General features: G+C 44.1%; 1 pseudogene; it reads left to right on the top strand.

Annotated features, from left to right (window-relative positions):
* Positions 1 to 514: 514 nt before the first annotated feature.
* Positions 515 to 1,166, top strand: LOC117077950 (annotated as a pseudogene).
* The last annotated feature ends 6,408 nt before the right edge of the window (positions 1,167 to 7,574 follow it).

Raw genomic sequence — 7,574 nt, 5'->3', positions numbered from 1 at the left:
TATTTCAAGCCTTCACTGGCATACTCCCTCTATGCAAACCTCACATTATTCCCAGAACAGAGAGTTGCAGTAGATTTTGAATGCTCAGAGATTATTTTTTTAAAATCATAGGCAAATTGGTCATCCTCAGTGGATAATTACTGTGCCAATTCACAATCAAGAAAACCCGACAGAGCTCTCGAATTTTGCTAACCTAGTAGTACTTGAACTTTTTGAAAAATTCAAGGTAATTATAGAGGCCTGCCCTTTTGTCTTCACTTGCTTGTATACTTGAAAGACTTTCAAAATACCTACTTTTTAAAACACATTTAATAATGTAAAATTGTGCTGTTTATGAGAAATGACTTTGACCATGTTCTCATATACAAAATAAAATCAAAAGATTCAATCCAACATACTGTTTCCCTGGAATCCTTGATGTTTTGCTCCCATGCCTATCAAGAATATATTTTTGAAATTTTATGTTTAAAAAGCTTTCAGGGAGCTCTTACCTTTTGCTGCTGTGGTCTCAGCCATGAGTATGCTCAGGCTTCAGAAGAGGCTCATCTCCAGTGTCCTTCACTGTGGCAAGAACAAGGTCTGGTTGGACCCCAATGAGGCCAATGAAATCGCCAATGCCAACTCCAGTCAGCAGATCCAGAAGCTGATCGAAGATGGGCTGATCATTTGCAAGCCTGTGACTGTCCATTCCCAGGCACGATGCCGGAAAACACCTTGGCCGGCCAGAAGGGCAGGCACATGGGCAAAAGGGTACAGCCAATGCCTGAATGTCAGAGAAGATCATGTGGATGAGGAAAATGAGGATTCTGCAGGCTGCTCAGAAGATATCATGAATCTAAGAAGACTGATTGCTACGTGAATCACAGCCTGTGCCTGAAGGTGAAGGGGAATGTGTTCAAAAACAAGCGGATTTTCACAGAACACATCCACAAGCTGAAGACAGACAAGGCCTGCAAGAAACTCCTGGCTGACCGGGCTGTGGCCCGCAGGTCCAAGACCAAGGAAGAACACAAGCACCGTGAAGAGCGCCTCCAGGCCAATAAGGAGGAGATCATCAAGACTTTGTCCAAGGAGGAAAAGATCAAGAAATAAAAGCTCCCCCTTTGTCTTTACATACTGGCCTCTGTGATTACACAGATCAGTCATTAAAATAAAACAAGCCTTTATCTGCTTGAAAAAAAAAAAAAAGCTTTCAGCTGGACATGGTGACTCATGCCCGTAATCCCAGCACTCTGAGAGGCTGAGGTAGACAGATCACTTCAGTCCAGGAGTTCGAGACCAGCCTGGGCAACCTGGTGAAACCCCTTCTCTACTAAATATACAAAAATTAGCTTGGCATGGTGGTGCTCACCTGTAGTCCCAGCTACTCAGGAGGCTGAGGTAGGAGGAACGCTTAAGCCCAGGAGTTAGAGGCTGCAGTGAGTTATGATCACGCTACTGCACTCCAACCTGGGTGATAGCGAGAGACCCTGTATCCAAAAAAGAAAAAAATAGTAAGTTTCAAGGCCAGGTGAGGAAGCTCACGTCTATAATCCCTTTGGGAAGCTGGGGTGAGAGGATGGCTTGAGCCCAGGAGTTCAAGAGTAGCCTGGGCAGCATAGCTAAACCTCATTTCTACAAAAAAAAAAAAAAATTGCTGGACACAGTGGTGCATGCCTGTACTCTTAGCTACTTGGGAGGCAGAAGCTGGAGGATCACTTGAGCCCAGGAGTTAGAAGCTGCAGTGAGTTACGATCATGCCACTGCATTCTAGCCTGGGTGACAGAGAGAGACCCTGTCTCAAAAACAAACAAACAAACAAAAAAGGTTTTTAAACACACATACCCACTGACCCAGCAATTCTAAGTCTACAATTTTTTCCAAAGTTCATGATATGGTATAATTCAAGATTATTCACAGATGTTTGTAATAGCAGGAAAGCTTAAGTAACCTAATATCCGTCAATAAGGGACTGGTATCGTTATCAGTGGAAGGTGTCCAGTTTCTTGGCTTCTCGAACAAAGAATTGGACAAAACTCACAATATGAAAGCAGTCAGCCATAGACAATACATAAACAAATAAGCATGAATGTGTTCCAACAATTTAATTGCAGTACATCTCCTTGTTGGATTAAAAGGAATAGAAAGCGGCCAGGCACGGTGGCTCATGCCTGTAATCCCAGCACTTTGGGAGGCCAAAGCGGGCAGATCATCTGAGGCCAGGAGTTCAAGACCAGCCTGGCCAACATGGTGAAACCCCATCTCTACAAAAATACAAAAATTAGCCGAGCATGATGGCGGGTGACTGTAATCCCAGCTACTCAGGAGGCTGAGGCTGGAGAATCGCTTGAACCCAGGAGGTAGAGGTTGCAGTGAGCTGAGATCGTGCCATCACACTCCAGCCTGGGCAACAGAGTGAGACTCCATATCAAAAAAATAAAAAATAAAAAAATGGAGAGAATCTTAGAATCTTATATAGAACTCCAGGATTATTGCTAAATGAAAAGCAAAGTGTTGGATAGGGTATAAAATATGTTATCATTTGTGAAAAAAATAGAAGGGAGAGAACAGATAAATTTACTTCTATATGCATAAAATATTCTGGAAAGACACACACAAGAAACAGATAATAGTATTTTGTTCAGAGGGAAATTAATAGAAGAAACTGGCTACACAGGTGATAAAGAGTTAGGACACCAAATAGAAGATTATGAATTAACCTTAAAGGTATTAATAGCAAGAAATGACTACCAGCCTTACGGATGAAGGAACACAGGGAGGAGGTGTTGTTACCAGATCCCAGAAGCTGGGCCAATTCAGCAGTAGTAGAATCATGGTGGGGGCTGCCCGGAGGGGAGCTGGAGCCAAGAAGTTGCAGCAACTGCGGGAAACCCTACGTAAAGCATGAGGAGACAGAGAAGTACCTTGGCTCTGCCTTCCTTGCACCCTCCAGTCTGTACCAGTGCCTGCCCTTCCTCCATTGCCTGAAGCTAGCCAGAAGCCACCAAGCAAAGGAACCTGGGAAATGTAGTTTCCTGCAATAGAAAACAGAGCTGACAAAGAGCAGGAATGGATTTGTGAAGAAACAGGCAAATACATGACAAGCCCAGAAGGAAATATGTTGACCTGGGAGTCAGCAGTGGCAGGGGGGATATTTTAATGTTTACCCTCTTGTGCTTCCTGAATTTTGAACCCTGTGAATATATTGCCTATTAAAATAAGTATAATTAAAACAAAGAATATGTGAAATAAATACATGTCTAATGGAGTGTAATTTTTTTATTAGAAGAGGAAATTTCAAAGAAATGTCAAGCTAGAAACAACTGAATGATCACTATCAAGGGAATGGTGAAAGTATGGTGCTTATGCACAATGCACAATTAAATAACATACAGCTATTTGAAAGAATGAGTCATAGAATACCTATGGAAAGACACACAAGAAAGTGGTGGCCAGGCACAGTGGCTCACACCTGTAATCCCAGCACTTTGGGAGGTCGAGACTGGCGGATCATTAGGTCAGGAGTTTGAGACAAGCCTTACCAACATGGTGAAACCCCATCTCTACTAAAAATATAAGAATTAGTTGGGCTTGGTGGCACATGTCTGTAATCCCAGCCACTCAGAAGGCTGAGGCAGGAGAATTGCTTAAACCCGGGAGGCAGAGGTTGCAGTGAGCCGAGATCACGCCACTGCACTCCAGCCTGGGTTACAGAGCGAGTCCCCCTCTCAAAAAAAAATGGGTGTCAACTGATGCTCAAGGGAGATGATGAGTAGATGGGTGGTTTGTGGGACAGGTGAGAAGACTAGATGACAGGGAAGGCCCATAGTGAAAACATTGTATGCCTTTTTGCATTTTCTGATTTTGGTACCATGTGTACGTATTGCCCATTCAACATAGGAATCAATATTATTTTTCTCCCCCTTACCCTTTTTTTTAAGACAGGGTCTTACTCTGTCGCCCACGCTGGAGTGCAGTGGTACAATCCTAGCTCACTGCAGCATCAACCTCTTAGCTCAAGTGATCTTCCTACCTCAGACTCCTGAGTAGCTGGAACCACAGGCGCACACCACCGTGCCCGGCTAATATTTTCCCCTAAAGAAATTTTAACCAGTTGGGCATGGTGGCTCGCACCTGTAATCCCAGCACTTTGGGAGGCTGAGGCGGGCAGATCACCTGAGGTCAGGAGTTCGAGACCAGCTTGGCCAACATGGCAAAACCTCGTCTCTACTAAAAATACAAAAATTAGTTGGGCGTGGTGGCAGGTGCCTGTAATCCCAGCTCCTCGGGAGGCTGAGGCAGGAGAATCAATTGAACCCGGGAGACAGAGGTTGCAGTGAGCTGAGATCATGCCATTGCACTTCAGCCTGTGCAACAATAGTGAGACTCCATCTCAAAAAAAAAAAAAAAAAAATTAACTGCGCTAAAATGCACATAACATGAAGTTTGTCATCTTAATCATTTTGTTTATTTATTTTGAGATAGGGTCTCACTCTGTCGCCCAGGCTGGAGTGCAGTGGCATGATCTCGGCTCACTGCAACCTCCGCCTCCAGGGTTCAAGCGATTCTTCTGCCTCAACCTCCCGAGTAGCTGGGATTATAGGCACCCGGCCACCACACCCAGCTAATTTTTGTATTTTTAATAGAGACGGGGATTTCATCATGTTGGCCAGGCTGGTCTGGAACTCCTGACCTCAAGTGACCTGCCTGCCTTGGCCTCCCAAAGTACTGGGATTACAGGCGTCAGCCCCTGGGCCCCGGCCCATCTTAATCATTTTAAAGTATACAGTCCAGGCCGGGCGCGGTGGCTCAAGCCTGTAATCCCAGCACTTTGGGAGGCCGAGACGGGCGGATCACCAGGTCAGGAGATCGAGACCATCCTGGCTAATACAGTGAAACCCTGTCTCTACTACAGAATACAAAAAACTAGCCGGGCGACGAGGTGGGCGCCTGTAGTCCCAGCTACTTGGGAGGCAGAGGCAGGAGAATGGCGTGAACCTGGGAGGCGGAGCTTGCAGTGAGCTGAGATCCGGCCACCGCACTCCAGCCTGGGTGACAGAGCCAGACTCCGTCTCAAAAAAAAAAAAAAAAAAAAAAGTATACAGTCCAATGGTGTTAAGTATGTTCACATTGTGCAACCATCTCCAGAACTTTTTTGTCTTGCAAAACTAAAACTGTACCCATTAAGCAACAGCTCCCCATTCCTCACAGTTTCCAGCCCCTAGCAGCCACTATTATGTTTTCTGTCTCTATGAACGTGACTATTCTAGGTATCTCATATAGGTGGAATCATACAGTATTTGTTTTTTTCATAACTGCCTTGTTTCACTTAGCATAATGTCTATCAGTTTCATCCATGTTGTAGCACACATCAGAATTTCCTTCCTTTTTGTTCTTTTGTAGAGACAAGGCCTCACTCTCACCCAGGTTGGAGCGCTCTGGCACAATTATAGCTCACTGTAACCTCAAATTCCTGGGTTCAAGCAATCCTTCCACGCCAGCCTCCTGAGTAGCTGGGACTAAAAATGCGTGCCACCACACCTGGCTAAGTTGTTTTTGTTTGTTTGTTTTTTGTTTGTTTGTTTTGAGACAGAATCTCGCTCTGTTGCCCAGGCTGGAGTGCAATGGCACGATCTCAGCTCACTGCAACCTCCGCCTCCCGGGTTCAAGAAATTCTCCTGCCTCAGCCTCCCAAGTAGCTGAGATTACAGGCGTGCGCCACCACACCCAGCTAATTTTTTGTATTTTTAGTAGAGATGGGGTTTCACCATGTTGGCCAGACTGCTCTCAATCTCCTGACCTCAGGTGATCCACCCACGTCGGCCTCCAAAAGTGCTGGGATTACAGGCGTGAGCCACCGAGCCTGGCCTCTAGCTAATTTTTTTTTTAATTTTGTATAGAAATAGGGTCTCCCTATGCTGCCCAGGCTGGTCTCAAACTCCTGGGCTCAAGGGATCCTCCCACCTCAGCCTCTCAAAGGGTTGTGATTATAGGCATGCACCACCACACCCAGCCCCTTCCTTTTTTAAGGCTGAATGATACCCCATTGTATGGATACACCACATTTTGTTTGTGCATTCATTCATTTATGGACACTTGAGTAGCTTCCACCTTTCTGGTTATAAGAAATCAAGATTTTGGCTGGGCACGATGGCTCATGCCTGTAATCCCAGCACTTTGGGAGGCCGAGGCAGGCAGTTCACCTGAGGTCGGGAGTTTGAGACCAGCCTGACCAACATGGAGAAACCCTGTCTCTACTAAAAATACAAAATTAGCTGGGCGTGCTGGCGCATGCCTGTAATCCCAGCTACTCGGGAGGCTGAGACAAGACAATTGCTTGAACCCAGGAGGCAGAGGTTGTGATGAGCCGAGATCACGCCATTGCACTCCAGCCTGGGCAACAAGAGTGAAACTCCATCTCAAAAAAAAAAAAAGAATAAAAGAAATTAGAGACTTACCTATATTTATGCTAAATGTTTTAATGATGAATATTTTTAGAAGGACAGGTAACAAAATGGAACGCACAGCATGATTCCAATTTAGGGGAAAATATATATGCATACACAGAAGAAAATACTTCAAGGTCAGAAATGGAAATTCCTCAATAGATTGAACAAAGAGAGATCTAAAGATGGAAGGAATCTAGACATTGGGTTGGCACATTACCACAGGCATCAAAGAAAGAGGCCAGAGGGGAAGACGGAGGGTCTGCAATGGCACTAAGGAACCACTAACTTAACTGACCCAAGGGTCACTTGTTTCTGGATTTCTTGTTCATGGGAAATAAAATTTTCTGGATTAACTAACCAGAAACTAAACTATCAAAAGTCCCTTTTGATTACATGTCCTCCTAAGTTTTAATCCTGTTTGATCTAATTTTCTCCATTTACATGCTGTTTTTGTCCAGTATCTTAGTTCCATTATGTGTTTTTCGTTCTTTTTTAGTTTATTTTATGTATGCAACTCATAACCTGGAGTTCCATTATGTTTTAATGCCCCTTAATAACCATCCTTAAAAATATGTAGTAAATTCCTGTTTAGCTTTACTTATACATTTACCATATATTTGTTCTCATAGGTCTTCCATCTGAACTCTGTTTCCTTGCTCAAATATCTTTTTCCTTATGAAAATCTTTTGCTTTTTTTTCTCAGTAAGGATTTAAACAAATTTTTGTTTTTTTGAGATGGGGTCTCGCTATGCTGCCCAGGCTGGTCTCGAACACCTGGCTCAAGCCATCCTCCTATCTCAGCCTCCCAAAGTGTTGAGATTACAGGCATGAGCCACAGTGCCTGGCCCACAAGGATGTGTTGGTAGTAAATTTGTGTAACTCTTTGTCTATAAATGTTTTTATTTAACTCTTCAATCTAATGATGGTTTAGCTTCACAATGAATTCCTTTGACTTGCATGAGGAAAGGAATTGGAATGTCATATTCTACATAACTCCTGGGCCTTGAAGAGATGAACCATTAGTAAAAAGTGGAAAAGAAAAACACCTACCTGCTAGCACAAGCTGACAACGAAGAATGTATTTATTTGCCTGGCCTCTGGGTAGAAAAATATCTCCCCTGAGCCATACCATATGACCTGCATGGA

The sequence above is a fragment of the Trachypithecus francoisi genome, unplaced genomic scaffold (genome assembly GCF_009764315.1).
Source record: "Trachypithecus francoisi isolate TF-2019V2 unplaced genomic scaffold, Tfra_2.0 Lachesis_group6, whole genome shotgun sequence".
NCBI classification, from domain to species: Eukaryota; Metazoa; Chordata; class Mammalia; order Primates; family Cercopithecidae; genus Trachypithecus; species Trachypithecus francoisi.
The sequence above is the reverse complement of the archived record's forward strand: the minus strand, read 5'-3'. Positions and strand labels throughout refer to the sequence as shown.